The sequence below is a fragment of the Balaenoptera borealis genome (genome assembly GCF_965194805.1).
Source record: "Balaenoptera borealis genome assembly, chromosome: 5".
In the NCBI taxonomy this organism is placed as follows: Eukaryota; Metazoa; Chordata; class Mammalia; order Artiodactyla; family Balaenopteridae; genus Balaenoptera; species Balaenoptera borealis.
The window spans coordinates 138,680,397-138,703,682 of NC_138862.1; the positions used below are offsets into that span (position 1 = coordinate 138,680,397).

Here is a 23,286-nt window from a genome sequence, read left to right on the forward strand (position 1 = left end):
AGTCACAGGATTTTCCAAAATTTTCGAGAGCTAGATATTTTAACTGAAATTGGTTGACAATTGTCTTTTCTCCCCTTGAATGCTCTCTGCCCTGTTATATTTACTTGGGTTGGGTAGCATTGGAGTGACTAGGGAAATTCTATGGGACGCAATTCAAGAGGGATGTATTTATGTGGGCCACAGACACTTCCATATTTAGTTAAGGTATTGCTAGCGATCCCAGTGTAGGACAGTCTTCCAGAAATACTCATTCCATCAACTGGGCCAACGTACCCAGCACTGAGACAAGAATCCGCATGGTTGGAGATTTTATCATGAAATGAATGGGTGCTAAGCTGTCCAGAACTAGAAGTAGGTAGCTAGTGAGGAGGAACTTGGGATGAAATGTACAGAAATGGAAGCGAGTCTATGGAAATTCTTCCAATTATTAGTAATGTAACGTAGTTCTTATCAATATGAAATCAGACTAGAAAGTGTGCTCTGGTTAGGAATATAATAAATAATGCTGCATGTACAATGGCTCATGCTATATGGGTGTCTCTAGAGGAACGAACGAACTATCTTTTTATCTTCTTATAGACAATGTTATAAAATTGTCATAAAAGAGATGAACAAAGATTTTGCACGAAGAGTATTAAGAAGGGTAAGTGGTGAATTAATGAATACATACATCACTTTTTGAATTTTGTGCAATTTGAGGTGTGTGTCAGCTTTTTAAAGTTGGAAAGGTTTTCTGGTTTCTTATTCTGTAGTGATAATCACTTCTGAATCTAATTTAATATTTTCAATTTTGTATTTCTTTTCTTAAACTAACATCCTCAAATTAACATTCTTTAGGCCCCAAACACTTGGATCTGACCTTGGTCTATTCAAGCTTTAGGTGAAAAGAAATTGCTTCAGCCTCTAGGTGAATCCTCTTACCTCCCAAGACTATAGCCTGATGACTCTTTGTGGGGTCACCATAGTTTTCACCTCAAATCTTCCTTGAAGGGTGTCTGGATTCTGTATAAAAGGAAAGATCTAGTCTACTTTTTTATATTTAAAAATTTTATCAGCTTTATTGAGGAATAATTGCCATAAAACAAGCAGTACATATTTAAGGTGTACTGTTTGGTAAGTTTTGACAAACATTTACACCCATGAAACTGTCAAAATAATCAAGATAATGCAAACACCCGTCACACCCAAGTTTCCTCATACTTTTTTGTAATCTCTTCCTCCTGCCCCTCCTCATGAACCTCTCCCATCTCCAGTCAGCCGGTGCGCTGTTTTCTATCATGATAGGTTAGTTTGTGTTTTCTGGAACCTTAGACAAATAGAATCCAAAAGTATGTAATTTTTGCAGGTGGGGGAAGTGTCTGGCTTCTTTCACTCAGCATAATTATTTTGAGATTCACCCATGTCATTTCTTGTATCAACAGTTCATGCATTTTTATGGCTGAGGAGCGTTCCATTATATTACTATATCACAGTTTCTTTACCCTTTTTTCTGTGTTGAACATTTGTGCTGTTTCCAGTTTTGGGCTAATACAGATAAAGTTACAATGAACATTTGTGTACTAGTCTTTGTTCTGACATATACTTTTATTTTCTTCGGTAAATATCTGGAAGTGGATTGCCTAGATTATATGTAGGTATATGTTTCACTTTTTAAGAAAACTATCAGGGACATCCCTGGTGGTCCAGTGGTTAAGATTCCGTGGCTTCCAATGCAGGGGGCACGTGTTACTAAGATCCCGCATGGCACATGGTGTGGCCTAAAGAAACCAAAAAATAAAAAAAACTGTCAAATGTTTTTTTCCAAAGGAGTTGAACCCTTTTACATTCATTCCCACCAGCACGTATGAGAGTTCAGTTGCTCCAAAATCCTTGGTAACACCAGATACAGTAAACCTTTAAAAAAAAATTCTAGCCATCCTAATAGGTCTGTTTTGCTCATTGTGGTTTTAATTTAATGTGGTTGAGGGTCTTTTCATGCACTTATTTGCCATCAGTATATCTTTGGTGAAGTGCCTTTTCAAGTCTATTGCCCACTGTTTGTTTTCTTATTATTGAGTTTTAAGAGTATTTTAAAATGTATATTTTAATTCAAGTCCTTAATCAGATATGTAATTTGCAAATAGTTTTTCCAAATCTGTAGCATGTTTTTTTCATTCTGTTACCAGTGCATTTCAAAAAGCACGAGTTTTAAATTTTGATTAAAATTAAAATTTGATGTTCAGTTTGTTAATACTTTCTTTTACAGATTGTGTTTTTGGTGTCATATCTAATAAAACTTTATCTAATACAAAGTCAGAAAAGTTTTCTTCTAGAACTTTTATAGGTTTAAATTTTACATTTAGGCCTATGATTCATGCTAAGTTAATTTCATGGTACAAGATACGGATCATTCATATATACATATATATTGTATATGTATCCATATCTTGTACCATTAAAATTATATATATATTCAATTATTCCAGCACCATTTGTTGAAAAGACCAATTTTTCTCAACTGAATTGCCTTTGAAACTTTGTCAGAATCATTTGTCTGTATATGTGTGGGTCCATATCTATACTCTATCCTGTTCCATTTATCTATTTGTCTATCTTTACACCAACACCAAACTGTCTTAACTATTGTAGCTTCATAAGTGTTAGTTCTCTAAATTGATCATCCCTTTCCACACTGTTTTGGCTATTCTAGATCCTCTGGATTTTTATATCAATTTTAGAATCAGTCAGTTAATTTCTACAGAAAAGCCTGGGAAGATTTTAATTGGGGTTGTTTAAAATCTATAAATTGGTTTGGGGATAGTTGATTTCTTAATCTTATTGAGTCTTCTGATTGATGAACACAGTATCTCTCACCACTTATTTACGCATTTAATTATTCTCAGTCACGTTTTGTAGTTTTCAGTGCACACATCTTTCATGATTTTTGTCAGATTTATCCCTAATTATTTCATATTTCTTACTGCCATTTTTTAAGGGCAATTTTTTTTTCTTAAACAGCAAACATTTGTTTCTAACTCTTCTGGATGCCAGGAAGTCTATGATTTGGATTCTAACAGATCTAGTCTTTGGTGAGGTCACTTTCCCTGGTTTGCAAACAGCCATCTTATCCTTAAATCATCACACGGCTGAGAGAGAGATCTTCTCTTTCTAGTTTCTTCTTATAAGGATACTAATCCCATTTGTGAGGGCTCCACCCTCATGATCTAATTACCCCCCAGAGGTCCCACCTCCTAACACCATCCCATTGGGGGTTAGGATTTCAACATATGAGTTTAGAGAGGACACAAACATTCAGTCCATTACAACATCTTTTGTCAGTAATAGTAAATATCTCTTGTCAGTAATATGTATGGGGCAGACATTTTTTTCTCCAGTTGTAGTTTGTTTTGGCTCTTCCTTTATGCTGTACTTAGAAAAATAGATGTTCTTAATTTTAATGCAATATAATTTTGGCTTTTTCCTTTAATTTATTATTTTTGTGTCTTGTTGACAAAATCCATACCTACCCTGATGTTAAAGATATTCTTGTATATTTTCTTCAAAAACCTTTGAAATATTGCCATCTATAATTCAGTCCTTAATTCATTTGAATTTATTTTGTATATTATATGCAGTAAGGATCCATTTTTTCCCAAAGAGGTAGCTTATTTTCCTAGTATTATTTTTCTCACTCATTAAGTCTTAAATCTGTAAATCTTAAAATATTTTACCATCTGATTAAGTCACCACACTTTGTTTCATTTCTTTGCCTTTCATTTCTTTAACTCCAAGTTTATTCAGCATTTTTTGAACTTTTGTTCTTCCATAATTTTTAAAGTTATCTTTAACATATTAAAACAAAATATTGGGATGTTATTAGAACTAGAATAAATATCAATTGAGGGAAAGTAGAAATGCTTGTGCTCATGAGTCTGATGATATTTTTATGTAACCTTTATTTGTGAAGATAGTTTGGTTGTATATTCAGTTCTATGTTGTCCAGTATTCTCTGTCTGTGAAGATATTATTTCACAATCTCTTGGCTTTTATTATTCCCATTAAGCAGCCAGTTGTTAGCTTAGTTTCCCTTCCTATGAAGGTAAGATGTCTATCTCCTTTTATGTAATTGAAGGATAGTTGACATATAATATTATTTTAGTTTCAGGTGCACACATAGTGATTCAGCATTTAAATAAATTATGAAATGATCACAATAAGTCTAGTAACTGTCACCATACGAAATAATTAGAGTATTATTGACTATGTTCCTTCTGCTGTATATTACATCTCTGTGACTTATTTATTTTGTAACTGGAAGTTTCTATCTCTTAATCCCCTTCACCTATTTCACTACCTTCCCCCTCACCCCCCAAACAACCACTAGTTTGTTCTGTTTCTGTGTGTCTGTTTCTGTTTTGTTTCATTTGATTATTTATTTTGTTTTTTTAGATTCCACATATAAGTGAGATCATGTGGTATTTGTCTTTCTCTGTCTGATTTATTTCACTTAGCAAAGTACCCTCTAGATCCATCCATGTTGTCACAAATGGCAAGATTTCACTCTTTTTTAATGGCTGATTAATATTCCATTATATATATGTATATATACCTACATCTTCTTTATTCATTCATCTATCAGTGGATACAGGTTGCTTCCATATTTTGGCTATTGTAAATGATGCTGCAATGAACATAGGGGTGCACATATCCTTTGGAATTAGTGTTTTTGTTTTCTTTGGGTAAATATCCAGAAGTGGAATTGCTGGATCATATGGTAGTTCTATTTTTATTTTTTTGAATGAACCTCCATACTGTTTTCTGTTTTGGTATTGGCTGCACCAATTTACATTCCCAAATGGTGCATGAGGGTTTCCTTTTCTCCACATCCTCACTAACGTTTGTTATTTCTAGATTTTTTGATGACAACCATTTTGACAGTGTTAGGTGATACTTCACTGTGGTTTTGATTTGCATTTCCCTCATGATTAGTGATGTTGAACATCTTTTCATGTGTCTGTTGACCATTTGTATGTCTTCTTTGGAGAAATGTCTATTTAGGTCCTCTGCCCATTTTAATTGGATTGTTGGTTTTTTGATATTGAGCTGTATGATTTATTTATAGAATTTGGATTTTAACCACTTATTGAATATATTGTTGTAAATATCATCAGTAGGTTGCCTTTTCATTTAGTTGATGGTTTGCTTTGCTGTGCAAAAGCTTTTTAGTTTGATGTAGTACCATTTGTTTATTTTTGCTTTTGTCACCCTTGCCTGAGGAGACATATCCAAAAATATTGTTAAGACTGACGTCAAAGAGCTTACTGCTTATGTTTTGTTCTTGGATTTTTATGGTTTCAGGGCTTACATTTAATTCTTTAATCCATTTTGAGTCTATTTTTGTACTTGGTATAAGAAAGTGGTCCAGTTTGATTCTTTTACATGTAGCTGTCCAGTTTTCACAACACCATTTATTGAAGAGGCTGTCTTTTCCCACTGTATGTTCTTGCCTTCCTTATTGTAGAATAATTAAACATATAAGGGTGAGTTTATTTCTGAGATCTCTTTCTGTTCCATTGATCTATATATCTGTTTTTGTACCAGTACCATACTGTTTTGATTACTGTAGCTTTGTAATATAGTTTGAAATTGGGGAACATAATACCTCCAACTTTGTTCTTCTTTCTCAAGATTGCTTTGACTCTTTGGGGTCTTTTGTGGTTACATACTAATTTTACAATTATTTGTTCTAGTTCTGTGAAAAATGCCATTGGAATTTTGATAGGGATTGCATTGAATTTGTAGATTGTTTCAGGTTGTATGGGAATTGTAACAATATTACTCCTTCCAGGACTTCCCTGGTGGTCCAGTGGTTAAGACTCCCTGCTTCCACTGCAGGGGGAATGGGTTCAATCCCTGGTCAGGGAACTAAGACCCCGCATGCCATCTAGCATGGCCAAAAATTTAAAAAAAGCAAAAACAATGGTCACCTAATTTATGACAAGGGAGGCAAGAACATACAATGGAGAAAGGACAGCCTTTTCAGTAAGTGGTGCTGGGAAAACTGGACAGCTACATGTAAAAGAATTAAATTAGAACACTACATAACACCATACACAAAAATAAACTCCAAATGGATTAAAGACCTAAATGTAAGACCAGTCACTATAAAACTCTTAGAGGAAAACATAGGAAAAACACTCTTTGATATAAACCACAGCAAGATCTTTTTTGACACACCTCCTAGAGTAACAGAGATAAAAACAAAAATAAACAAATGGGACTTAAACTTAAAAGCTTTTGCACGGCAAGGGAAACCATAAACAAGACAAAAAGACAACCCTCAGAATGGGAGAAAATATTTGTAAATGAAACAACAGACAAAGGATTAATCTCCAAAATATACAAAGAGCTCATGGAGCTCAATATCAAAACAACAAACAATCCAATTAAAAAATGGGCAGGACACCTAAATAGACATTTCACCAAGGAAGGCATACAGATGGCCAAGAGGCACATGAAAAGATGCTCAACATCACTAATTATTAGAGACATGCAAATCAAAACTGCAATGAGGTATCACCTCATGCCGGTCAGAATGGCTATTATCAAAAAAATCTAGAAACAATAAATGCTGGAAAGGGTGTGGTGAAAAGGGAACCCTCCTGCACTGTTGGTGGGATGTAAATTGATACAACCACTATGGAAAACAGTATGGAGGTTCCTTAAAAAACTAAAAATAGAATTACCATATGACCCAGCAATCCCACTACTGGGCATATACCCTGAGAAAACCATAATTCAAAAAGAGACGTGTACCACAATGTTCACTGCACCATTATTTACAATAGCTAGGACATGGAACCAACCTAAGTGTCCATCAACAGATGAAAGGATAAAGAAGATGTGGCACATATATACAATGGAATATTACTCAGCCATAAAGGGAAATGAAATTGAGTTATTTGTAATGAGGTGGATGGACCTAGAGTCTGTCATACAGAGTGAAGTAAGTCAGAAAGAGAAAAACAAATACTGTATTCTAACGCATATATATGGAATCTAAAAAAAAAAAAGGTACTGATGAGACCTAGTTGCAGGGCAGGAATAAAGATGTAGACAAAGAGAATGGACTTGAGGATACAGGGTGGGAGGGGGAAGCTGGGGCAAAGTGAAAGTAGCATCAACATATATACACTAGTGAATGTAAAATGTTAGCTGTTTGGAAGCAGCAGCATGGCACAGGGAGATCAGCTCAGTGCTCTGCAATGACCTAGAGGGGTTGGATAAGGAGGATGGGAGGGAGGCTCAAGAGGGAGGGGATATGCGGACATATGTATGCATATGGCTGATTCACTTTGGTGTACAACAGAAACTAACACAGTATTTGAAGCAATTATACTCCAATAAAGATCTATTAAAAAAGTTTAAAAGCAAAAACAAAAACAAAAAACAATATTACTTCTTCCAATCCATGAACACAGTATATCTTTCCATTTATTTCTGTTGTCTTCAATTTCTTTCATCAAAGTCTTATAGTTTCCAGAGTACAGGTCTTTCACCTCCTTGGTTAAATTTATTACTAGGTATTTTATTCTTTTTGATGCAATTGTAACTGGATGATTTTTAAAATTTCTCTTTCTGATAGATCATTATTACTGTACAGAAATGCAACAGATTTCTGTATGTTAATTTTGTATTCTGCAACTTTAGTGAATTAATTTATTCTAAGAGTTTTTTTGGTGGAGTCTTTAGGATTTTCTATATATAGTATCATGTCATCTGCAGTGACAGTTTTACTCCTTTTCTAATATGGGTGCCTTTTATTTCTTTCTGTTCTTTCCCTTTCTTTCCTCTTTCTTTCTTTCTTTCTTTCTTTCTTTCTTTCTTTCTTTCTTTCTTTCTTTCTTTCTTTCTTTCTTTCTTTCTTTCTTTCTTTCTTTCTTTCTTTCTTTCTTTCTTTCTTTCTTTCCTTCTTTCGTCTTTTTGCTGTGGCTAGGATTTCCAGTACTATGTTTCAACATAAAAGTGGTGAGAGTGGGCATTCTTGTCTGGTTCCAGATCTTAGAGGAAATGATGATGTTAGCTGTGGGTGTGTCATAGATGGCCTTTTTATGTTGAGGTTATTTTCCCTGTATTCCCACATTGTTGAGAGTTTTTAATCATAAATGAAAGTTAAATTTTCTTAAAAGCTTTTACTGAATCTACTAAAATAATCATATAATTTTAATCCTTAATTTTGGTTTATCATATTGATTGATTTGTAGATTTTGAACCATCTTTGCATCCATGGGATAAATCCCACTTGATCATGGTGTATGATCCTTTTAATGTATTATTGAATTTGGTTTTCTAATATTTTGTTGAGGATTTTTGCATCTGTGTTCATCAGGGATATTGACCTGTAATTCTCTCTCTCTCTTTTTTAATAGTGTTTTGTTTGGTTTTGGTATCAGGATAATGCTGACCTTATAGAATAAGTTTGGAAGAGTTCCTTCTTCTGGCATTTTTTAAAAATTTAAAGTTCTGATTGTTTGTTGCTAATATATAAAAATACGATTGATTTTTATATATTGATCTTTTATCCTGAAACATTTCCTAAACTCACCTAATAGTTCTAGTAGTTTTTTAATAGATTGCAATGGAGTTATACATAAACAATTATGTTGTTTCTGAATAAAGACAGTTTTATTTCTGCCTTTCCAATCTGGATGCCTTTTATTTCTTTTTCTTGCTTTATTGCACTGACAAGAAATTCCAATACAATATTGAAGAGAAGTAGTGAGAGTGGACATCCTGCTTTGTTTCTGATTTCAGGTAAAGCTGTATTTACAGTTTTTTAGCTGTATTTTTGTAGATTCCCTTTATAAAACTGAGAAATTTCCCTTGTATTTCTAGTTTTCTAAGAGTTTTTATCTGGAATGTATGTTGAAATTTGTCAGGTGTTTTCTTCTGCATCTATTGAGGTGTTAATATAATTTTTCTTTATTTCATTTATTTGTTTCTTTGTTATTATGAAACTCATTGGCAAATTTCTACTGTTAAACCAACTTTGCACAACCTTGCACACTCGGTCAGAAGGTGTTATCTTTTTACATAGTGTCAGATTTAATTTGCTCAAATTTTGATAAGAAAAATTTCATTTATGATCATGAGGGATATTGGTCTGCAATTGTTTTTCTTGTAATGTCTTCATCTGTTTTGAAATCAGGGCATTCTGGGGAGTATTTTCTCCTTTTCAATTGTGTGGAAGTATTTGTGTAGAGTTGATATTATTTCTTCCTTAAGTCTTCGGTAGAATATTCCAGTGAAGCCATCTTTGCCTCAGTATTTCTTTGTAGGAAGTTTCTAAACTACAAAGTTAACTTCTCTAATAGGTGGAGGGATATTTATGCTGTCTAGTTTTTTCTTGAGTGAGGTTTGATGGTCTGTATCTTTCAAGGAGTCAGCCCATTACCTTTAAGTTGCAGAGTTTATTGGTATAAAGTTGTGTATGTAGAATCATTTTGATATTTGTAAAGTCTCTAGTGATATCACCTCTCTCATTTCTGATACTGACAATTTATATTTCCCCTTTTCCCCTGATTAGTGTAGAGATTTATCAATTTTACTGATCTTCTCAGGAAGTTGATGAATTCTTTCAGTTTTCATTCATCTAAAAACGTCTTCATCTTGCTTTCATTTCTGAGACATTTTCACTAAATATAAAATTCTAGATCAACAGCTTTTTTTCCCTTTTAACACTTTAAAGATGTTGTTCTACTGTTGTTTTTTTCTCTTGCATTGTTTACAACAAGAAATCTACGATTATTCTTTTCTTTGTTCCTTTGTACGTTTCTTTTTCTCTGATTGCTTTTAGGGTTTTCTGCTTATCACTGGTTTTGATCAGTTTGATTATGCTGTGCCTGGGTATCATTTTCTTTATGTTTCTGTAGCTTCTCAGCTTCATGTGTTTATAGTTTCAAACAAATTTGGAAAATTTTCATCCATAACTTCTTCAAATTTTTTTTTGCCTCTCTCCCCATTGTGACTTCATATATTAGGCTGCTTGAAATGGTCCCACACCTCACTGACCCTCTGTCCAATTTTTAAATTTCTCTGTGTTTCATTTTGGATTGTTTCTATTGCTATGCCTTCAAGTTCACTAATCTTTTCTCTCACAATGTCTCATCTACTGTTAATCCTAGAAAGTATATTTTTTACTTCACACACTCTAGTTTTCACCATTAGAAGTTTGATTTGGATCTTTTTTATATCTTCCATGTTTTTGCTTAACTTTTTGAACATATGGAATACCGTTATAATAACCATTTTAACATCCTTCTCTGCTAACTCTAACATCTGTGGTCCGTTCTTAATCAGATTCAATTGATTGATTTATCTCCTCATTATGGATCATATTTTCCTGTTTCTTTGTGTGTCTGGAACTTTTTGATTGAATGCCAGACATTGTAAATTATACCTTGTGGGATGTTGAATATTTTTGTGTTTCTATAAATACTCTTGAGCTTTGTTCTGGGACACAGTTAAGTTACTTGGAAACAGTTTTGCCCTTTCTGGTATTGCTTTTAATAACTATTAGGCAGAACCAATGTCGTGTTTATTCATGGGCTAATTATTCCCCATTGACGAAAGATGCTTCTGAGTATTGTACTCAATGCCCTGTAAATCATCAGGTTTCCAGTCTGCCTGATGGGTACACGCAAGATTCTTACCCCTGAGTGTTCACTGGGCACTGGTACCTCTAATCCTTTTGGGTGTTTCTTTCACTGGTCCCAGGTAATTCCCTCACATGCACACACTGACCTGTACTCCACTGTGTACTCAAGGGGGACACTCTGTAGGTATCTGCAGTACTTTCTCTGTGTAGCTCTTTACTCTCTGGTACTCTGTCCCATGAACTATAGCTACTTTGTTCTCCTCAGCTCAAGGAGTTGGCTGCACTCCACCTGAGCTCTCCCCATCTAGATGTGGCCTGGAAACTCTTGTAAGGTAGCAAGATGGAACAACATAGGGTTCACTTGGTTTGTTTCTCATATCTGAGGGACCAGTATCATTTATCACTTGAAGATCAAATGTCTTGAAAACAATTGCTTCGTATATTTTTGTCTAATTTTTGGTTGTTTTTGGTGGGAGACTAAATCAGTTCCTTATTCTCCATCCTGGCCAGAGGCAGGCGTTCTCCTTATTTGATTTTTCTTTTTGACTTCTACTGGATTCTTTAAGATCAGGATAAAGAAGAAAAGAATATTTCAAGAAACTCACAAAGAGATTTCAGGTATGCAGCATCGGTGTTTGACAATTAAATAGAGCAGTGGGCCAGTCTCAACTTCAGTTTCATTAATCTGCTAAAGAAAAAGAGGAATCTGCATGAAATTCACAACTCAGATTGCTCTGTTAGCCACTGTGTCAGAAGGCTTGAGAGCTGCGCTCTGGAGAAACAAAATCCCTGACAGTTGTTGATGCTTTTGTAAGAGGAGACTTCTGTTATTTTAGCAAACAGAAAGACTGCATAAAAATGTCAAAAAGAAACTACTTTTGAAGAAAAAAATAGAAACTGACTCACTAAAGGGACCTATTGGGGATAATTACCCGGAGCCTGTGGTAGATCAAGAGGGCTGATTTAAAGTTATTGTTTCTGCAAATTCTGCAAAAAAACAAAAAACAAAACAAAGATTTTTTTCCTGGCTTTGCCAGTAGTGGAAACATTCCTGCCACAGCCGTAATCTCATGTAAACTGCACAAGTGAGTTTTTCTCTCTGAGTTCCTTGAACCTCCTTTTCTGTAATACAGAGCAAAATTGGCTTATGACAAAACATTAAAAACTATAATTTGAAATAGTGTTTTGGTTTTTGGTTATCAGTGATAGATTATAGAGGCTTTAGTTTGTTGGATTCCTGCTGCCTTAGGTCAGTAAAGCCTGAACTTTCTCATCTGACACCTGTTCAACTCTGAGGATGCTGATTAATTCATGGTGGAAAGCTATCAACTTCACAACTCAGACCTCTACATTCTTGAAATGCCCTCTCATGGGAGACATAAGATGAGCTTTGAATTAATTGAGATAAATAAATATTCAATCCTTTGGATACCACCATATTTTCTTTCATTCTAAAAACATCTTCTCACTTGAACTTTATCACCAATAAAAATATATTAAAATTTAATTTAACTAATATCACCTCAAGAATTACTATATTATGTCTGAATGATATCTGTGCTTTTCTGGTCACCCATATACTAGTTGTTATTTTCTTGCCTGATGTACAGCAAACCGATTCAGTTATACCTCTCCCCCACCATATATATATATATATATATATATATATATATATATATATATATATAGGTAAAAGAATATATATATTCTTTTACAAATTCTTTTCCATTATAGGTTATTACTAGGTATTGAATATAGTTCCCTGTGCTATACAGTAGGACCTTGTTGTTTATCTATTTCTATTGATATATACAATAGTGTGTACCTGTTAATCCCAAACTCCTAATTCATCCCTCCTCCCGCCCATCTTTCCCCTTGGTAACCATAAGTTTGTTTTCTACGTCTGTGAGCTTGTTTCTATTTTGTACATAAGTTCATTTGTATCCTTTTTTTAGATTCCACATATAAGTGGTATCATATGATATTGTCTTTCTCTGTCTGACTTACTTCACTTAGTATGATAATCTCTATGTCCATCCATGTTGCTGCAAATGGCATTATTTCATTCTTTTTTAAGGCTGAGTAGTATTCCATTGTGTGTGTATGTGTATATATATATATATATATATATATATATATATATATATATACCACATCTTCTTTATCCATTCATCTGTTGATGTACACTTAGGTTGCTTCCATGTCTTGGCTATTGTAAATAGTGCTGCTATGAACATCAGGGTGCATGTATCCTTTCAAATTAGAGTTTTCATCTTTTCCAGATATATGCCCAGGAGTGTGATTGCTGGATAATATGGTAGCTCTATTTTGTTTTTTAAGGAACTTCCGTACTGTTCTCCATAGTAACATAGTTGTTCTTAACTTATACAAGTATACCTTTTATTAAAATCCAACCAATTCAGTTTCAAGTTGATAGATCCTTGTTAAAAAAGAATTTCAAATAGAATTTCAAGTAGATTTAACCTCAGAAAAGTTAAATATAAACACTTAATGTGAATAAGCATGGAATAATTGACTGGTTTATTACATTTTTGGAAATCAGTTCTATCTTCTGAGACTTGAAAGCTTCCAGGTCTTAATTCACATTAAGCTCTAATGGCCGATGTCATGTTCCCTCCACTGTGTCTCCTTTGCCGGGGGTGGACATCCTGGATTTTTATGAGAATGGGGTTACCAAAGTTGTAATGGATTAAATACTGAGCAGTGTTATGAAGTATAATCCCACTGGAGAAGCACGGGAAGCCCATATAAGTTATTCCACTTTAGAGTTATCTCACCCAAGGGGTAAGGGAGCTACAGTTTTTATCCTCCAACATTCCTCTGATATTGCTTGAGCATTACTTCTGGAGGCATGGATTCCAGAAACTTACAGTTTGTTGAACAGGTGGCAAAGTGAATTCCATCAGTGAGAGGACACCCCAACAAAACCTGCTGGTGCTGGGAGCTGGGAGTCGGAGCAAGTGCAAACAAATGCTAACAGGGAGGTGATATGGGAGAGGCACTGACACCATCTGCTCTAAAACTGCACCCGAGAGACAAGATGGAACATTCTGGACAAATGGGTGTCTATTAAACAAAAACGCAAAAATAATACTTGATCTCCTGTGTCGGTTGGAATAGGGTTGGTTACGTTGCAGTTAAAAAAGCAACCAATTAGTAGTGGCTCAATGCCACAAAAGTTTATTTTTCACTCATGGTTGCCCAGGGCCTCTGTGGATTGTATTCATTCAAAGATCCAAGATGGTAGAAGTGCCACCACGTCAAACTCGGCCAATTGCATATCAGAGGGAAAAGTGAGGCTTTGCCTTGGCAATTAAATAGTTTGACCTGCAGTGACTTGTGCCACTTTGACCCACAAATGATCACCTAGGATTATTTTCATAGTCAAATCCACCATGAGCTGTGTACGTGCCCTCCACCACGTATCTGGAAGAAGAGAGAAACAAGTGGTTAAGGACTACCACATCCCAAGGCTAACAAAAACTTCAGATGGATCAATGACCTGACCCCAAAAGTGGCATTAAAGGAACAGAATAAACCATGAGTGAGGTTTATACACATTTAAAGTGATTTCTAAGTAACATGCAAAACCCAGAAGCTGCAAGGGAAAGAGACTGACAAATTTAAATGCATAAAATGTTGAAAAAGTTTGATGTGACAAACATACCATAGAAAAGTAGAGAGTCAAAAGACTGAAAACGTGTGTTAACATAGCAGAATAGATGCTAATTTTCTTAATATACTAAGAACAAAATAAGAGAAATTCAGCACCCAGAAGAAAAATGAGCATGGAAAAAGGCAATTCATAGATAATGGCATTCGTGTGGCCTGTAAACATATGACATACAAAATAAAATAAAAATGCTGCTTTTTAGTCATCGCTTGGAGCAAAAGTACAAAGGTACAATGAAACTCAGGCATTCTCATATACTATGGATAGGAATACAAAGAAATTCAACCTTTAGTTTTCTTTGTATTTTTGAATATTTCTATCAGCATTTTAAATGCACATCCTCTTTGACCTAGTAATTTTATGTCTAGGATTTTGATCTAGAGATAAACTTGAACAAATGTGCCAGACTTATGTACAAGTATGTTCAATGAAACATTATTTGTTATGACAACACTACCCCCAAAAAACCTATTGTCCATAAATAGAGGATTAGTTAAATGAATTACAGTACATACTTATAATGGAATATTATGTAGTCATTGAAAAGCATGAAGTAGATTTCTGTGGGCTCATATGGAGAGTCTAGGATAGATTATTAATGAAATGTAAAATAAAAAAAAAAAACTATAGTGTAATCCCATTTGTGTATGTCTTGTATATGCATCAAAGATTTGTAAAAGGATGCGTGAGTGATTGTTAAGAGTGATAATATGTGAGCAGGGCTAATGGTGGTCCAGAGAGGGAGACAGGGGTTAGAGTGGACATTAATTATTTTTTGGCCAAGAACATTTATTCTTCCTTCTTTGTGTAAAATTGTATCCTTCCCTCTCACTCAGGTCACACGCTTTGGGTGGGTGCTTCATCACTGTGATTCCAGACGTGGAGTATAAGATGGATGCCTGGTCAAACAGCCTATCCAATTCCTTGAGCCACAGTGATTGGTCAGGGATGTTACGAGCTGCAAGCTGGTCCTATCAGAGTCAATCTTAGGATGCAACTGTGAGCTTCCTGGAATATAAACTCTTTTCTTCTGGATGTGAGTCTGGAAAAATGTATGCTGAAACTATTGTGGCATCTGCAATTGGTATATACACATATATACACAATGGAATATTACTCAGCCATGAAAAGGAAGGAAACAACACCATTTGCAGCAGCATGGATGGATCTGTAGATCATCATACTAAATGAAGTAAGTCAGACAGAGAAAGACAAATATCTTATGTTACCACTTATATGTAGAATCTAAAAAATGATACAAATGAACTTATTTACAAAACAGAATAGACATAGAAAACAAACTTATGGTTAGCAAAGGGATGGGGAGGGGATAAATTAGGACTTTGGGATTAACATATACACACTACTTATATAAAATAGGTAAACAACAAGATCCTACTATACAGCACAGGGAACTATACCCAGTGCCTTGTAATAACCTATAATGGAAAAGAATCTGAAAAATTATATATATATGTATAACTGAATCACTTTGCTGTACACTTGAAACTAATACAACATTGTAAATTAACTATACTTCAATTAAAAAAAAGAGTTAACATAAAAAAATAATGAGGTTGGTCTTTGTGTAGTCATATGGAAAGATGCTCCGGGGATGTGAATAATTCAGGTTCCAGAAAACCATGTAGAGCACTTCCCTTTATGGAAAAGAAACACTTTTTATGTGCATCAAAATCCTGAAAGCTCTACAGCAAATTAAGTAATTGTTTCCAAAGTATTGATTTATGGGAGGGAAGGTCATTTCCTATTTCATATCCTAATATTTGAAAATCTTTTATCCCCATCCTTAGGTGAGAAAGTCTTCAAATATAAGATTCATGTCGTCTTTGAAGATGATCTTAAAGTGATTTGTTCATATTAGGTAACAATATTTGTTACCTAATTTGTTCAAATTAGGTAACTCCACTTTGTGGAGTGAATGAATATGAAAAAAGGAAAAATTAAGGTGAATTAAGAAGTGGATTTCACCTCATAGAATAAGGAATACTCAGCAAGTCTTCTGTGTCTGGAAGGGGTGAATTTCAAATATTACCGTTTCCGTAGGCTTTGAAGAATTAATTCAGTCACAAGACCCCAGTATCTACCCCAGTTCTACTTGGTCCTTTGCAAATGAAGTTATTCTGAGAACAGAAACATTTTGTTTTGTTACTGGAGATTTTCTCCTCAAGGGTGGCTGTCAGAATAAATTGGGGTTATGCTACAGCCACAACTCGAAAATCTCAGGGGCTTAGAACAATACAAATATACTTACTGTGCATGTGACATTTCCAAAGCAAATTAGCAATGGGACTTTGTTCTTTATAGTCAATCAGGAACCCAGGTAGATGGAGGTCGCATCTCAAAATGTGAATCCACCATCACAGTGTAAAGAAGGTAGCATCATGGCAAACCGTGCCCTGGTTCTTCAAGCTGCCACCTGGAAGCGATGCACATCCTATGTTTCATGGCCCGTGCAAGTCACATGACCACATCTCCCATCAGGGAGGCAGGGATGTGCACACACTGTGCAAATTCTGAGAAATGATGGATGGGATTTATTTCCATGTGAAATCATCCACATGTACATAATTTTCAACATCCCAGTATGGACTCCCTTCTCTTGAGGTCTATTTCTTATACCTGTATCTTAACCCTTTGCCCATAAATTGTTTCCCAGAACACATGCTTCCTCTCACTCCATACCCACAACTGAAAGAGTGAAAGAGAGAGAGAGAGAGAGAGAGAGAGAGCGCAGGAGAGCGGCTACCCACAGCTAAGCTACACTTAGCTACTTTCTTATTCCTGTTCTGACCATATAATATAGCAGATAATTATGGTGCAAGTGATTTCCACTCCTCGTAGGTGATCATACTTGAGATTCTATTGATTTCTTCACCTTGGGGATGTAAAGAGAGCACCTTTTACCTATTAGTAGGGGGTTAACAAGTTTCTGCAGAATAAAAATTCTTTGGACATTTTAATTGCTATTTTCAGCAAATACAAAGCAAATTGGTACATGTTCCCTGGGGTGAGTGGGGGACTCAATAAATTTATTGAGTGGTGAGAATAGAATGATTAAAACTATAAAATAAATGCTTACATTTGGAAAATGGGATCTTGTTCCACAAGTTCTGAGTGATAAGAACTCTAATTTCTTTTAGTTATCATGCATGACACGAAATATATAATTTATTGTGAAATGGACTGCCCCAAATAGGTCATGTTGTTATCTTTACGGCAAAATTTGAACTCTAGCAGATACAAGCTCCATGCTCATTTTTGGCATTATTCTAACATTATTTTTGTTTTATTTATTTGTTGGTTTATTTACTTATTTATTTTTCTTTTTAAAAAATTGTGGTATAATTGACAAATAACATTATATTAGTTTCAGGCATACAAGATAAAGATTCAATATTTGTATGTACTGCAAAATGATTACCACAATAATTCTAGTTGCCATCCTTTACCATATAAAGTTACAACAAACTTTTTTTTCCCTTGTGATGAGAACTCTAAAATGTACTCTCTTGGCAACTTTCAAAGTATTATTGACTATAGTCACCATGCTGTACATTATATCCCTATGACATTTATTTTAAACCTGTAAGTTCTAACATTTTTTATTTTTAAAAGAATATTTTTGTTTGATTTGTTTATAGCAGAGATGCCGTTCTATATATTTTCTGTTCAAGTGTCACTTGTTTATAATAAAGCCACTTAAAGTTCCACTGCTAAATTCACACCTTTAGTAGGAATAAATCTGAAGTAACCTTGGTAAACACAAATGGAAGTCAAAAACCACAGAGTATTATATCCTCCAGGAATAAATTTAACACTGTGTAGTCCAATCAGAAATAATGGGTCATATTTAACCATGTCAAAAATGACTAAGACTTCACATGGATAGCAAGCTAATCCTTTGCAATGTTACTCAATTACAAGGAATCTATTTGTCTAACAGCATGGGAATGACTAATTAAATTATGATGTCATTATACAAAAGACTATTATTATATTTATAAAGAATTTAAACTATGGGACAGTGGAAAAGGCAGGAAAATGCATACATTGTCAATTTAAACTATTTAAAACAATATGCAAAGGAGAGAAAGACAACAAATTATAAAGAGCATTATCTTTGGATGTTGAGATTAGACATTTACTAACTATTTTAAATACTTTGGGACAATAAAGTCCAGTCATTTTATAATTAGAAAAACTTAAACTTTTTCTGTTTCAAATCCCAAGATTCTTTTTGTTGTTGTTGTTTGTTGGTTTTACCTGCACTAATCAGATATTTTTGGATTCAGTTCTGGGCTTTTGAACCAAAAGAAGATCTTTAGAACAAGAAAGAAGATAATAGAAGATAAACATGAAGATGATTGAAGGTCTGAGAGATATGAATCAAGATTATTAGGCCCAGCAGAGAGCTGACTGGGTGGCATTTAAGTAGATGATAGATTCCCACATAGAACATGATGGTGATCTAGGACATGAGTCACTCAATCATCATTTCTTAAATGATTTTTAAAAATAAGTGAATGAATGGCCAATATGAAAAAGTATTAAAACTATGGAAAGAGAAATCTACATTTAGTATTAGGTGACATAAGTTTCTTTAAAATATAGAAAGTCTTGTATTGGCTCCTTCCAGAAAGAGTTGAGGAGGCGTTAGAAAGTAAAGGGGAAAATTAGGGTGCAAATTAAGTATGAGCTCACAAAGATCTAAATTCTGATGTTCCATGAGGAATGGCCACAAAGACCCAACCCCAAGCAATAAGGGTTCTAAACCTGGCAAACTAGATGTACAGCAATAAGGTGATTGATTCTCAAACTCTGGAATATCAGTATTTTTGGATAAAAACTTTTTTTTACGAAGTTAAGCATCACCAATGCAAAGCACTTTAGTCTAGAGAATGCTTGAGGTTAAATGATTATAATTTATTAACACCTCTGGAGAGAAACGGAGCTTTGAATACATTCCTTTGATCTACTAATGTTGGATCAAAAATGACTGATTATTCAGTATATATTGAGGATCCACAGAGAGCTAACTTTCTTTCTAAAGTCATATCAGCAATGTTCATGTCTTCACGGAGGGTACTGTCCACTCTGTGTACACACACACACACACACACACAGCCTATCCTCATTATTTGCAGATTCCGCTGTGCAAATTTGCCTACTTGCTAAAATTTACCTGTAACCCCTAGATCAGTACTCGTGGCACTTTCACGGTCATTTGTGGACATACAATTTCAGTGCACCGGATGTGCACATTCCCAGCAAAGGATGAACAAAGCAACACTGCTTTCTTGTTTCAGCTCTCTTACTCTAAACACGTACCCTTTTTGTGGTCTATTTAGTGCCACATTATTTACAAGTTGATCTTTCGGTGATTTTTCTGTTTAAAATGGCCCCCAAACACAGTGCCGAAGACCTGAAGTGCTGTCTAGTATCCCCAAGATCAAGAAGGCTGTGATGTGTCTTATGAAGAAAATTATGTGTTTAAATAAGCTTCATTTGGTATGAGTCGTAGTGCTGTTGTCTATGAGTTCACTGTTAATGAATCAACAACATATATTAAATAAGGTATCTTTAAACGGAAACATACCTAGAACAAAGTTATGTTTTGATTGGTTGATGAAAATGCTGTGCCCAGAGGCTCACAGGAACCTAGCCCTGTATTTCCCCTACATCCTCTAATCGCATTAGAATAAATCAGAAAGCTTGTAGCCCAACCATGATTTCCAGTTGCATTCTTATCCTTTTCATCATTATCTTCTGAACCCTAACGTCTTTTCAGCTTTGTTGTCAAAGTTCAGCTCCTAGGGCTTAGAAAATCCTGGCTGGTGGCTTGTACCAGGCTCCACTATATAGGGTTTCACCAAGTTGCCTATAAGAAGATATCTGCAGATTGGTTCTTCTTATTCTACAAGGCTTGAGCATTCCCAAACTCTGCCCTAGTTATCAAGACATTAGTCTGCCCTGAAATATAAGAAATAGGCTGACACAAATAAGAAAGAATGACAATACCAAGTGTTGGCAAAGATGCAAAACAACTGGAATTCTAGTACTTTGCTGGTGGGATTGCAAAATGGTTCAGTCATATTGGAAAACAGTTTAGCAGTTTCTTATTAAATTAAACATACACTTACCATCCGACCCATCATTTTCACTTCTAAGTATTTCTTCAAGAGAAATGAAAACAGTTTTCTACCAAAGACTTGTATACAGATGTCCATGGCAGCTTTATTCACAATTGCCCAAAATTGGAAATAACCCAAATGTCCATCCAATGATGAATGGGTAAACAAATTATGATATACCCATAAAATGGAATACTACTCAGCAATAAAAAGGAATGAAATATTGATACAAGCAGCAGTATGGATGAATCTCAAAAACATCAGATTGTGCAAAGGTAATTGGATCTAAGCAATTACACACTGAATAACTCCATTTATATGAAGCTACAAAAGACAAACCTAATTTAAATGGAAAGAAGGCAGATGAATGGTTGCCTGGGGCTAGAGGTGTTGATGGGGTTGACTGGGAAGGAGGCAACAGAGCTTTCTGGGCTAATGAAAATGTTCTTATATTGTCATTGTGATAGTGATTGCATGGTTTAATAAATTAGCCCAAACTCATCAAAATGTACACTTAAAATGAGTGCATTTTAGTGTATGTCTATTGTACATCAGTAAAACTGATTTAAAAGTAAACAAATCAAAAGCTCAATTTACTTCTTTATTCTCTTTGAGTTCTTTAGGTGCTCCCATTCCTGGGAAAAATGCATGAATGCCTTTGACTTTTGGAATGGGAACCAAGTTGCCAACTACAAAGGAAAACCGAAGCTATTATCTTCAAATTTTGTACCCTTTATTCTGATGAAAGACAGAAGTAATATGAGGAGAGACCCCTTTTTAAATGTAAGATAAAAGATAATAGGCCCAAATAGAGACACTCATTAATCATCCAAGATGATTAGTGTACCAAGATATGCCAAGTCATGCACCGAAGAGTAAGACATTTGACTGCAAGCATCATGAATATGCGGGCTTTCCTATAAGTTCAATGCTGTATGCCTAGTGCCTAGCACTATGTGCTTCATACGTGTTTATTGAGTATGTCGAATGAAGATATATTCCCTCATGATGGATATCGAAGTCTAGTGCAAGAAGAAGGACATAGATTTATGTCATTATAATGGACAAACGATTGCTAGGAGATGACACATTCAGTGCTATGGGTGTAGTGAGGAGGAACCATTAGCCCAAACTGGGGTTTCTGGAATGGCTTTATGGAGGGCATGATGTCCATGGTGAGAAAAATGAATATAAACAAAACAGAAGGGAAAATGTGGAACATACCCATCAGAAAACATACCCTAAGCAGACATGGAGATTCACTCATTCATTCAAGGAATCTTCACTGAGCAGCTCTATGGTCTAGGTACTGCTACAGATGCAGAGGGCTCAAGATAAACAGGGCAGAACGTAATCTCTGTTGTCGTAGAGGTTCTCTTCTAGTGAGGGAGACAGGTGATTAAAGAAACAAATCTTCCTTAAATATAGAATGGTGTTGATAAAGGAGAAATAAAAGTAATAAGGAGAAAATAAAGCAGGGTATGGGCCATGGAGACTCATGGGGAGGTTGGTGTTCTAGTTTATGTAGGGCTGTCACTTTCATGTCGAAGTCAGAGAGTAGCCACATGGATACAGAGTGGAAGAGATTTCAAGGTAGGTGGAAAAACATGTGAAAAAGCCATGAGCATGGGCAGGCTTGGCATGGCCAAGGAAGAGTAGAGAGGTCAGTGAGCAAAGGGGACAGTGAGAGGAGGTGAGAGCTGAGAAGTGATGAGTTCAGGGTAGCACATCGTGTTAAGACACTGTGAACCATTGTAAAGAATCTGGATTATACTTAAGCAAAATGGGGAAACAATGGATAAAAGATATGATAGGACTTACATTTAAAAAGTATTACTCTGGCTTCTTGGGAAAGAATAGACTACAGAGAACAAGGGTAGAAGTGGAGACACAATTAGGAGACTGTCACAATAATCCAGGTGAGAGACAGTGAATTTCTGGAACAGATTGATTACAGTGAAAATGGTGCAAAGTTGTGAGATTCTAGCTAAATTCCAAGATACAGCTGATAGGATTTCCTGATGGATTGGATATGGTGGTATGAGAAGAAGAGAAGTTTCAGGCAAAATTCCAAGGAGAGAGCAAACAGCATGGGGAGTGAGGAAATGCAGGAAATCTGTTGTGGGTAAAACATAAAGGGTAAGGCAGAGTGGTGGTGGGATTATGCTGGAAAAATGGGTAGAGACATATCACTGAGAACCTTGTATGCATGGTAGGATGCTTGGATGTTTTGTTGGAAATGGGGACTCACTGAAAGGGTTGCTGCAAGGGAATGGTGTTCTGGGCAGAGAGTGGTTTTCAGAGAATCTCTCTGACATTAGTGTGTAGAGGGGATTCAGAGACAATAAAACTGGAAGTAAAGAAGCTACTTAGAAGGCTGTTACAATGGTCTAGTGAAAGATGATGGGACCTAACGAAGAGAGGTTATGAAAATGTAGAGAAAGGAATGGATTTAGGGAAATATTTGAGAGAAGTAAAACTGGGAGTATCTGTTAGTTGATTGGATGTGGGAGATGAGAAGAGTCTAAATTGACTGGTAGATTCTGGCATTAGTGACTGAAAGTATAAACATCGCATTAGAATAAATCGGAAATATAGGAAGAGTATAGGGTTAGGCTTGTGGAGGAGAGTGAGGAGTTCAGTTTAGGATCTGTTGAGTTTACATTTCCCAGCTATATCATAATGGACACACACTACTATATATAAAATAGATAAACAACAAGGACCCACTGTATAGCACAGGGAACTCTACTCAATACCCTGTAATTGAGTATATGGGAAAAGAATCTAAAAAAGAGTGGATA

General features: G+C 35.2%; 1 long non-coding RNA gene across 4 annotated transcripts in view; it reads left to right on the plus strand.

Moving 5' to 3' along the window:
- The window catches only part of LOC309629129, a 98,645-nt gene extending 76,704 nt beyond the window's left edge, over positions 1-21,941 (plus strand). For 3 of the 4 annotated variants that reach the window (XR_014244868.1, XR_014244869.1, XR_014244871.1), the window contains one exon: positions 15,167-21,941. This is a non-coding gene — a long non-coding RNA (uncharacterized lncRNA). The remainder of the gene's footprint in view (positions 1-15,166) is intronic. The other variant, XR_014244870.1, reaches the window with a different exon arrangement.
- Positions 21,942-23,286: the final 1,345 nt, after the last annotated feature.